General features: G+C 38.7%; 1 protein-coding gene across 1 annotated transcript in view; it reads right to left on the minus strand.

The window, feature by feature from the left end:
- LOC106071369 (uncharacterized) overlaps positions 1 to 11,769 on the minus strand; it is a 108,593-nt gene extending 96,824 nt beyond the window's left edge. Inside the window, exon 1 of the mRNA XM_056024535.1 lies at positions 11,590 to 11,769. The gene's annotated coding sequence lies outside the window, so the exon portion shown is untranslated. The remainder of the gene's footprint in view (positions 1 to 11,589) is intronic.
- Between the last annotated feature and the right edge of the window lie 494 nt (positions 11,770 to 12,263).

Here is a 12,263-nt window from a genome sequence, read left to right on the forward strand (position 1 = left end):
AATCACTACATTCTTTGTTGAAATAATTGTATACGTTGGCATTAAAATGTTGAGAAGATAAACGTAAAAAAACAATCATTTTTTTTCTGAAAACAAAAGGTGCTTCCGGTCTTCTGTTGACTCTAGGGCCTCCAGATCCTCAAACCCAACCTTGATTATAATACATCAATGACTATGTTAAGCCAAATGAATCGCTTAACTTAAAGTGTTATAATAAAAGAAAATTAATTACTAGTGATACAAGTAATTGAATATGGTTTGAAACTATAAAAGAAATGTAACACTGATCAGTTAATACCCAGAACTAAGTAAAACGTTTATACGGGAAATATGTCAGATTTAGAAATAAGTACATTAGGTTTATATATATATATGTATATCAGCAGACGAGATTTTGTAGAGTCTGAGATAAGTCACAGCGCATCCCTGAACTGTGTATTGTCAAAGCTCTACTAAATTAGACCATTACATGACGAAGTATTCTCCCCTGACACAGAGTATTCATCTGGATGATGTTCTCGGTTTTTGCTTTAGCTTCCTGTAATTTTTTTTTTTTTTTTTTTCAGTTTCTGTAACTCTTGTGTGGTGAAGGTACATGATATTTTAGGGAAAATCTTTAATGAAAACTTTTTGCTTCCGGAAAGAGGGGGAAACATGAGAATTCAAAAAAAAATAAATAAATAAATAAATAAAAAAAAGTTGAGCACTGAAAGAGGAAAGGTCAGTGGCCAAACTAAACATACTTTAGACAAATCTTAGAGTAATATTTAATGAAAGGAAAAGAGAATTTACATTGTGCAATGACTTTGTCTACATCAGATGAGGGGAAAATAAGCAGATCGCACCTGGGTTTTCGTGCTCATGTGTAATAGTGCACTCATCCTTAATATTCGGGATCGAAGATATTGCCGGTGTTGTTATGTAACACTCCAGAACTTTGTAATAATATATATTTAAAAACTATTTGTAACTTTCTAAGAATAGCAAAAAACGCATATTATTTGTAATTTTTAAATAAATATGATAGCAATTATTTTTGTATTTCCCGGGCAAAAGCTGGCCCTTAGGTTCGAGAGAAGTGTTAGTGGTTTTAAATTTAAAAAAAAAATGTTATTCAAAGCTCCTAGCACCAAGCTTAGACAACTGTTATCAACTCATGAGCTGGATCACCTAATCTTTCCACTTAGAGTGAATTATTATTATTTTTTTTTAAACCAATAATCAGTCCACTTTAAACTAATAGATATTATAGATTATTATATTATAATATATATGACCCGAGGCCCGCGTGCCTTTAGGATATCACTGATCTAGTCAGACATGGCGAATGTTGCCTTCAGGGTTTTTAAAATTTTGCCATTTTGCTGTGTATTAAGGATTGGCCTCTTTTAGTCACACAAGAAGTTGCCAAGGGAAAACATCGTCTCTTGAGATGTAAAATGCCACAGTATATGGGTCTCTGCCTTGATCTAAGGGACATTCATGTTAAGTTCTATTAAGATTGGTCAAAGGGTTACTTCTGCTATGTTGACAGATATATACAGGGCCAGCCTTAAATAATTGAAGGTGAAATGAATTGGTGGTCACAAAGGAATTAAAAAAAAAAAACAGCGAAAAAATAAATTACGTTATTTATTAAAAACATAATGTACTACAATAATAACATTGGGGACATTTGTCACAGAGTTTTCTCTATAACATGTGCGAGACATCCAACAATTGAATATATAGGCCGGTGCCTAGTTTGCCTATGCCTAAAGCCGGCCATGCATACACCTTACATTCAATTATATTAGTATTCGATATATATTGTAAATCTAGGTAGTCAAGGCAACGAAATGGAGTCGAATGGATGATTTTCACAATGACGATGAAAAATGCTGAGATTTTGAAACGCAAACATAAAACAAACTAAGCTGCCTGTCTCCATTGGACAGTTCTTATTCTTCTCGGCTTTCCAACTTGGGCGGAAGACGTTCTCTGCACAGTTCTAAACGGTGCGCTGATGCACACTATGAGATCATTGATGCGCAAAACTGAGCGCCGACAAAAATTATATTTTTTTTGTTGGTCTCCTTCAACAATCAAACAACTTTTGGTTAGTCTGGTAGAAATGAAATATAGTCCAATTCTGCATGATCTTAGCGTACAGTGCGTATACGTTCAAGATGGTCAAGATGGTCGTCGCTCGTGTGACCCGCTGCATGGCCCGCTGCTTGGCTAACGGTTTAAGAGGGTGTCTTGTATCCAGCTTAACAATCTGTCTTCATTCTCCCTCCAACATAACAGCTACGGCGAAGCAAGACGTTTTGGCGCAGCCGTTTTCATACGATGGTCGTTTTGGTGTAGCCGTTCTGGCGCAGGGGACGTTATCGCAGCCGATTTGACGCAGGGGACGTTTTGAGGCGGAAAGATTTGACCACATCAATTATGTTCCTTGCAAAATTTCTTTAACTAGAAAGAAAAATATCTATTTTGTCTGTGTCATTGTTTTCAAACGTATTTTTACAAGTAAAGAACAAGAGATATTTCTGTTCATTATTAATTGGTGTTTAATATTGTGTTCAATCCCTAACATTGTAAAGTAAGAGCCTTGTCTGTCTTGGGTATAACTTTCTTGACTGTCTGACTTCTCTTCTATCCAACTCCTCTTCAATGCTTGCCTACTAACATTCTCAGACTTCTACATACAATGCGTCTCTCATCTTTTCCCCATTCCCCCCTTATCTCTTTCTTTCTCCCCCCCCCCCCCCCGCCCTCTCTAAAGAGTATGCCGGCTAACAACTAGATCGATAGCACTGTTATTCTAGATTATATGAGCGTTACGGACGGGCAGACATACGTGACCTTTTGTTGTTGAATCGTGAATTAGGGTCAAGAATATAACTGCTCCGTTTGGGCACCTCCCCCTCAGATAGTTGAACAATTTCCATTGGATCTCTTCGTCCATCGTGACTCGAGCGTCATCTACATCATCTTGGCTGGATGGCCAGATGATTGAGAGTCTGCTGAATCTCAAACGAAAGTAGATCGACCCACGGCGGGTCTTTAACTGGAGAATATTTAGTCTAGGTTCTTGGGGGCTCTTCAACTGGATATTAGAGTCAATGGCGTTTCGTCTGCTGGCTTAATAGCTAAGTTCAAGGTTAAATGTCTATTTAAAAAAGATGTCTTTTATTTGTAAGAAAATTAGGATTTATTTTTCAGGGGGGGGGGGTGGTGGTTTCATGATAGTACGAGATTATTAGTATTGTACACAATAAAATTATCGCTTAAGATAGCAAGTAGGCCGATAACTGTCAGTATATCAGAAAGGGTTACTTACACATTTAAATAAACAAATTCAATTTTCGTAAGTAATTTTTTAAATTTTTTTTTTTTTTTTTTAAAGGAAACCTCAGAATTTGCGCTATTCAGTTTTAGCTTTATCATCTTAGGAATCCTTGGGCCTTAGGCCTCTTTTCTTTGCCTCTTTTGTGGGCTTAATTTCTTAAAATATGTAATAGATCTCAATTACATTTTATTAAATACCCCGTGGACTACAGGCATCAATTATTCTATAAACAAATACTACAAATTAAAGATCTAAAATAGGTTTAAAGCTCTTTAAATAGGAGATAACCTTTTCATATTCCTATAATTTTTGTCAATGTCTGAATTTCTTTCAAAATGTATTGCTATGTAAACCATAACGATGCTAGAAAGTCCCGTGGTCGTAACTATTTTCGTGGTGTTTTTATTAAAGTGTGATTGCATTTTTACGACAATAAAACAAGATACTTTTTTTTTTTAAGATTCTTTGCATTGTGAAATAGCGTAATTTTTTCAAGGACAATAGTCTGAGCAACATATTTGATCAAGACAAAAAACAATTTCTAAAATTGAAAAAAAAAAGATTTCAAATAGTGGAAAATCGATTATATGATCTTGGCTTTATTCTACACGAGTGGCAGTGGCGTAGCTAGGGTGGTGGGTCCAAAAGTGAAATCCCCCAGGGCCCCCACCTGAGAGGTCCCCTAAATGAGTGTCAAAAATGTCTTTTTACAAAAAATATTATGCCATTTTCTCATGTTATGATGTCGAATGTCAAACTGCTGGGGCCCCTAAAAAGATTAAGCCCCTCTTTATTCTAGATGAGTGCCAGTAGCGTAGCTAGGGTGGGGGGGGGGGGTGTTGGTCCAAATAACGAAATTCCCACGGCCCCCCACTTGAGGGGGGGGGGGCCCAAATGAGTGTCAAAAATGTATTTTTGCATTTAAACATTATACCATATCTTATGTCAGAATATCGAATGTCGACATGCAGGGGCCCCTAAAAAGGTGAAGTCCCCCGGGCCCCCTAATCCTTAACTATGCCACTGACGAGTACACTATATTTTAACGATGTTACAATAAATATAACAAATAGGAATAGTTAGCCGACGACGTCTGGCTTACAAAGCTTCACATAGTTTATGTCGCTACCAGAAATGCTTGAACACTGAAACTCTAGATGGCGCGCTATTGAAGGCGTTGTGTTTGACTCTGGAGATTAAGGCTGAGCTCAGTATTTCACGTGACTACGCAAACCCAATTGAGACCTATACATTTCGCCACATCTAATGCTGACAAAGCCGTTGTCCGCCGGAGGTCTATTTAAGTTCTCCTTTCGTCTTCTGCGCCTTCAGCAATGAGTTTCCTTTGGACTTCGACTGTGTGTGCCGCGATCTTCGAGAGAGCTGTTCAGATGTCACTTTAAGAAGGCATCTGATGGCAGCTACTTTACCCAATGCCAGTGAGGGCAAAATGGCGCTTTATATAATCGTTATAGCGTTTCCTGGAAGGGAAAAAGTTTTCCTTTAGGATCGCCCAAAAAAAAAAGAAGATCGCCTTAGGCCCCATGATAGGTGACCCAGCGCCCCATGATAAGTGTCCAGCGCCCCATGATAGGTGACCCAGCGCCCCATGATAGGTGACCCAGCGCCCCATGATAAGTGTCCAGCGCCCCATGATAGGTGACCCAGCGCCCCATGATAGGTGACCCAGCGCCCCATGATAGGTAACCATCGCAGTTTTCGGTAAATAGTTACCTTACACTGTCCACACCTGCCTGACATGACACCAATGCCATTCAACACGCCTGTTGCAAAAGAAATTATGATGAAGATAAAATAATTGGGTGAAGGTAAAGTAGAATGAAGAAGAAAAATAGAAAGAAGATAAGAGCTGCTGAAGATAGAGAATGATGAAGATAAGAACTGTTGAAGATAAAGAATGATGAAGATAGAGAATGATGAAGATAGAGAATGATGAAGATAGAGAATGATGAAGATAAAGAATGATGAAGATAGAGAACTGTTGAAGATAAACAATCACAAAGTAACAATTTCAGATGATTTTAAAAAATTTGTGAGCCATTCGTTGGTTATTTATTTTCCCGCCATTCAATTCTCCTCTAAAACTAATGCACTTTCTGCTTTGTATGTATCTTTGTTCACTTTGATTTGTCCCTCAGTTAAATTATTATACTAAAGTATCAAGTTATCAATCAAATAATTAGTTGTCCACCCTTTCTGACCGAAATGAAATAGACTTTATTTTGTATAACTCCGGAATAAAGTTTCAATGTGATCTGCGGTCTGTACCTATTTGTTTTGTTATCACTAAATATTCTATTTACGTTCCAGCCTCGTTCTGAAAACTAATTTTTTACCCGCCATTTTGTGTTTTGCATTTAAGGCCGCAACTAACTCGTCGTCTGCTACAAAATGTTTTAAAAATGGCGTAACGGTAAACTGTCAACAACGAATACAATTTTAGCTGAAGAGAAGTAAAATAGATCGTATAATTCCAAGAAATATAACTCATGATAAAACAAGACTGGATAAGGAGGAGTTGTCTCCCTAATGATGGCCTACTCGTAGAAAGAAATTTGACCACTCGTGACGTCGACCTCCGGTAACAAGAGACATCAGGGGACGTGGCTGGGGAGAAGGGAGGTTGGTCACTGGAGATTTAATCGTTTGTTGGACATACTTTTTCAAAAGTGTCATCTTCCAAGCTAGCAGAAGATCACGTGATGTCTTGTTGGGGCAATTAATTTCTAACGTTGCGGTGTCGAATGAAACGGGAATTCCAAAGTGTGATATACACATCGTTTTGTTCTGGGTTGTTTTTCAAAGAAACTCAATACATCCACCAGGTAACGTGATTGCTCTGGACATTTGATATTAGGCTTGAAGTCCGACAACTCTAGTAATTAAACACAATATTTCTACATCGCGAAGATATTTGACACTGTCAACTGAAATGATTCGGAAATGGGTGAGTATCGAGCCGATGGGATCGAGTTCAAGTCTCAATGAAGACTTGAAGTTTTAAAGATTTAACTCGATCTGAGCTGTGTTTGCGTGAAGTATCTTGGGACTCTTCTCACAGATACGCCTAATGGGACTCTTCTCACAGATACGCCTAATGGGACTCTTCTCACAGATACGCCTCATGGGACTCTTCTCACAGATACGCCTCATGGGACTCTTCTCACAGATACGCCTCATGGGACTCTTCTCACAGATACGCCTCATGGGAATCTTCTCACAGATACGCCTAATGGGACTCTTCTCACAGATACGCCACATGGGACTCTTCTCACAGATACGCCTCATGGGACTCTTCTCACAGATACGCCTAATGGGACTCTTCTCACAGATACGCCTAATGGGACTCTTCTCACAGATACGCCTCATGGGAATCTTCTCACAGATACGCCTAATGGGACTCTTCTCACAGATACGCCTCATGGGACTCTTCTCATAGATACGCCTAATGGGACTCTTCTCACAGATACGCCTCATGGGACTCTTCTCACAGATACGCCTCATGGGACTCTTCTCACAGATACGCCTCTTCCCCCTGTATACACTTAGGAATGGATCAAAGAAAACTGCATAGCAAAGAGAACAGCTAGTCATTAACATTCTCGTGCTAAAGAGACAATAGTGGAGGTTGTCACGTGGTTTATATGAGCAGGAACGTTTGTTACAGGCCTGATCGTTGTAAGCTCATTCTTGTGGTCAGCAATAGAAATGGGAACCGAACCAAACCCGAACCTCACTTATGACCGAACCGAACCCAAACTTTAAAACTGATAGGTACGAACCGAACCGAACTAACTGTCCTTACCTTAACAGAACTTTAAAACTTGAGTTCGATTACCATCTCTAGTTAGCAAGTCGTCTTTTAGCGGGTTAAGTCAAAGACGTCTTTTAGCGGGTTAAGTCAAAGACGTCTTTTAGCGGGTTTAGTCAAAGACGTCTTTTAGAGGGTTTAGTCAAAGACGTCTTTTAGCGGGTTAAGTCAAAGACGTCTTTTAGCGGGTTTAGTCAAAGACGTCTTTGAGCGGGTTAAGTCAAAGACGTCTTTGAGCGGGTTCAGTCAAAGACGTCTTTGAGCGGGTTCAGTCAAAGACGTCTTTTAGCGGGTTCAGTCAAAGACGTCTTTTAGCGGGTTCAGTCAAAGACGTCTTTTAGCGGGTCTGTTTTGGTTAAGTCAAAGACGCCAAAATTGACTAAGATCACAGAATATAGAATCACTTTGAAAAGTCTTCTTGAAAAGAACGTTTTGAATATGTCATTTTGAAAATGCCTCTCGAGAAAACAGTTTGTCGGCAGAGTTTAAGAAACGCTGATGTAGGTATCAGAGGGAAAATCGATATAATCACAGTGACAGTTAACTCCCCTTTCCACCTACCAATCTGTAATGTATTCATCCGCGCCGGTTCAAGATTTTAAAAATTCTCTTTCCGAGAAAAAAAAAAAACTGAGCCCGGTCAACATGGCTTCGATCTTGTAAGTTTTTACATCCCTCCTGGATCCTGCAGTAATGAAGAGAAGATTTAAAGTATACAAGCATCGAAACGGAGTTTGGCGTTTGCAGGATTCAAACAGATTTACGTCTATGCAAGGAACTTATGCGCTTTTGAAAAAAAAAAGATTCTTTGTTACTAGGAGACATTTCCCACTGGTTTGGAGGATGGGGGGAGGGGAACATGAAGGCGTTCTTTTCTGAAAGCTGTAAATAATTGGGGATTTGAACTGGTTCTTCTGCTTTGTTTACACAGCGTCAAGACTCTTTCAGGTTTTTATCATAGAGATGAAGACCTAGTTCCGCAAGGTTTATAAATGGAAAGAAAGAGAGGACAGAGAGAGTTGGAGAGTGAGGAGGGAGAGAGAGAGAGAGGGAGAGAGTGAGGAGAGAAAGAGGGGTGAGAGAGAAAGGAAAGACAGGGAAATAGAGGAGAGAGAGGGAAAGATAGATAGAGGGAGATAAAAAGAGAGACAGAGAGAGTGTAGTACTATGTCCTTCTCTCTATTTACAAAGAAGGTCAATCCATTTAAATTTACTGTGATTTTATTTTGTTGAAAGAGTTGTTGAACTAGAATTTCTTTTTCTACATATTTTCCAACACGCAAAGTCTCGACGTTAAAATGTTAAGTTTTATGGTAATTGAATTTGTTTGTGCAACCTCGATGTTTAATGTTTACATGTAAAGAGAATAGGGAGATTTTCTGTGTGTTTGTGTTTCTCACTTTCTCGCTATGTGTTTGTGTGTGAGTGTTTGTGTGTGTGTGTTATGGAGGTAGTGTATCAGACAAATGATTATGTGAAACAAATAAACAGAGAAAAAAAAGAAAACTATATTTGTTTTGTTTGAAAGTTAGTTTATAAAACTTTGGAAATGTTTGGCCAGTAGAGATGGAAAAACTTCTCCTCAATTTACAACGGACATTATAGGGACAGCTGACTTGATAGATCTGGTATGAGGGGGGGGGATACTGGTATTAGAGGACAACTGCGATGATAGACGAGCTGCCCCCTCGACAAAGTTGAACTAATCTGAAAGTAGTTTATAAGTTTTCATATTTTTATTAATAGTCTTAACAGGACAACACGTGGTCCAGTCGACCTTACAATATGTGGTCCAGTCGTCCTTACAATTTGTGGTCCAGTCGTCCTTACAATAAGTGGTCCAGTCGGCCTTACAATATGTGGTCAGATCGACCTTACAATATTTGATTAAATCGGCCTTATAATATGTGGTCCAGTCGGCCTTACAATATGTGGTCCAGTCGGCCTTATAATATGTGGTCCAATCGACCTTACAATATGTGGTCCAATCGACCTTACAATATGTTGTCCAATTAACCTTAGGATATGTGGTCCTGCTGGCCTTATTTCTTTTTCGACCATTTGACTTCACAATAGCATGTCCAGTCAATCTTATAATAAGTGATCCAGTCCACTTTACAGCATGTGGTTTATTCAACCATATGAATACAACGAAATTCATCCAGTCAGGCGATTTACTGTTAATTATACTGACAGCCACTTGAATGATCTTCAAAACATTAGACAACACAGGAACGGAATAGCATTTTTTTAGTATTTTTAATGAGTTGTATACACAGTCAGTTCATTTTTCTTCCTTAATGGAACTTTATCTACCTGTTGCAGTGTTCATTCCAGTGAGAGTCACTATAAAATAAAACAGCGATGTCTATCACGAATGGGCACAACTTGAAAACTTACGCTATATAAACAAGTATAACACTGATATCAACACTACTCTTCTGTAAAGTCCAGTGATTACAGATATTGGCGTGACCATTGAGTCCAACTGCATCCACCCTATCAGACGTCAACAAGACCGAGAGTAGGGGGGAGGGTATTTTTACACTCGCTCAAGCACCGGAAGTCGTAAAGGTCTGACCACACTAACCGCTTGAGGAAATCAACTGGATGCTGTCCTAATGACTTAAGCCTCCAGTCAGGCGATGTACTGTTAATTATACTGACAGCCACTTGAATGATCGACACGCTGTAATCACGATGTAAAGACGAGTTATCTATTTCAAAACCAACTAAATTACCTATAACTGTGATATCATTAAATAACGAACATGAACTTAGAAATCATAATGCTAATGAATTATGCATAACTACTTTGACTTGCAGTCACCAAATAATACACAAACGACAGATAAGGTTTGTTGGTCGCTTATTTTATACTTATGATATGAATTGATATCTGAAAATATTAAGTCCATGTTTTCTGAACACCTGTACCACCATGCAGAGGCGTAGCGAGGATGGGAGCAAGGGGTAACAATGTTTCGGGTGCCACACTCAGAGAGGCACCAAAAAAAATATTGCCGATGTTTTAGTTAGGTAATACATTCTAAGCTTATTTGTATTCTATTATTATTAAATATGTTTTTAAATAAGTCTATATTTCTAAGTGAGGTTCATAGAAAAAGGAGGGGGGAGGGGAAGGCGCCAATAGAGTAACTAGCGCCTGAAGTCGTTTTGCTCACTACACCTGTGCCACCATGCCACAATGACCAAATCTGAGTGTGATCACTGTGGTGTACTGTAACAAGTTATCTTCCTTTCTTTCTAATTCTATTTTTAACTACTCCTAAAAATGTGATCACTAAATGTCTGCTATAAGTACCGTGTAATTCACTCACTGTTCTATAGCCAAACAATATCAACATGGGTGTTTGATTCTAGTGTTGTAATGTGTATGTATGGGTTTGTACTGTGACAAGTCAACACTCTCTCTGACGAAAAGGAAGGAATACCTCACTAAAGACAAGAGACGAAAACTGAGCTAGTTCGGTCCTATTGTGAGACATTACTCACTGTCAAAAGACATCCTTTAAGGAACAGCGTAGGGAGCACAAAGAAATGGTCATCCAGAGAAAAGCTGGCTGGACAATGTCACAGAATGGACCGGCCTCTCTCTCTCTGGTATCCTGCTAAGAACAGCTGCTGACCGGGAAAGTGGAGGGATTTGGTTACGCTAACTGTTACAACTGTTACAACTGTTACAACTACCCTACAGCTTAAGTCAATAGACAGACGATGATAAGTATGTTCATTACATTCTGAACTTTTTCAAAAATATCATTTGAATATTTAAAAAAAAAATTACTTACTAGCAACATTAATTGATTAAACAAAAATCAAGTCTTAGTTTACCAACACTGGACATAGTCACACAACTAAATATTGCAAGATTTAAAAACAAAACCAACAACGGTGCTCTAAGTTAGACTAGAAAATATTGATGTGGACAATCTTTGATAAAACTGGACCTTTTTCAATGTTAATACTTACTGATATGAATGTTTTTAAAAGTCTTTTAAAAATCAGCTGTCAATATTGACTAAAACCTATAGTGTAGTATCAATGACGATTTTCAATAATTTTAAAATATAACCAATGAAATGTCTTTCCTCATATATTAAACTACTACCACACACACACACACATTGAAACTCAATAAATATTTATTTAATTGTATAAAACCTTAATACCTGTTTATTATATCATTAAAACACTATAGGCCTACTAGTCCCCCAAAAAAATACAAATACGCTTTGAAAACAACCGTTCCAGTGAAGCCAGTTTGTTATAGCCAATTTTAAAAGTAATTACCATTACACGCTGTCACACAAGTCAATTGTCTGTGGAGTGTCAACATTTCAAAGACTGATAGTCCCTTTAAAATAAAAAAAAAGTGGCGAGGAATGAAAGACGGACTCACCAGTGTGACAAATCACGTTGGCCTGTGACAATTTCACGATCTGTCGGTCTGGAGAAATCTGAAAAGTGATTCAAATTCCATTTCCGTTCCAAGAAAATAACAGAAAAAGTAAAAAGACGGGAGTTTGAGGTGCCTGGTTCCTGGCGACAAACTAACTGGCTCCCCAGGCCCGCTTACTGAACGATGGGGTGGGAAGAGTGGGGAGGTGGACGGGTGTGTGCACGTGAGAACTCTGGTAGACTGAGCGAGAGAGAGGGGGTGCGATTACGAGAGAGAGAGAGACAGGGAGAGAGAGAGGGAGAGGGAGGGAGGGAGTAAAACAAAGGGAAATAAACCTAAATAGAGATACGATAAAGAATTCAATAAAGAGAGAGACAGGAAAAACGAGAGAGAGAAGAGAGGAGAGAGAGACAGAAAGAATGAGAGAGAGAAGAGAGAAGAGAGAGACAGAAAGAATGAGAGAGAGAAGAGAGAAGAGAGAAGAGAGAGACAGAAAGAGAGAGAGAAGAGAGAGAAAAGAGAAGAGAGAGACAGAAAGAATGAGAGAGAGAAGAGAGAAGAGAGAGAGACAGAAAGAATGAGAGAGAGAAGAGAGGAGAGAGAGACAGAAAGAATGAGAAAGAGAAGAGAGAAGAGAGAAGAGAGAGACAGAAAGAGAGAGAGAGGAGAGAGAA

This window comes from Biomphalaria glabrata, chromosome 3 (genome assembly GCF_947242115.1).
Source record: "Biomphalaria glabrata chromosome 3, xgBioGlab47.1, whole genome shotgun sequence".
NCBI lineage: Eukaryota > Metazoa > Mollusca > Gastropoda > Planorbidae > Biomphalaria > Biomphalaria glabrata.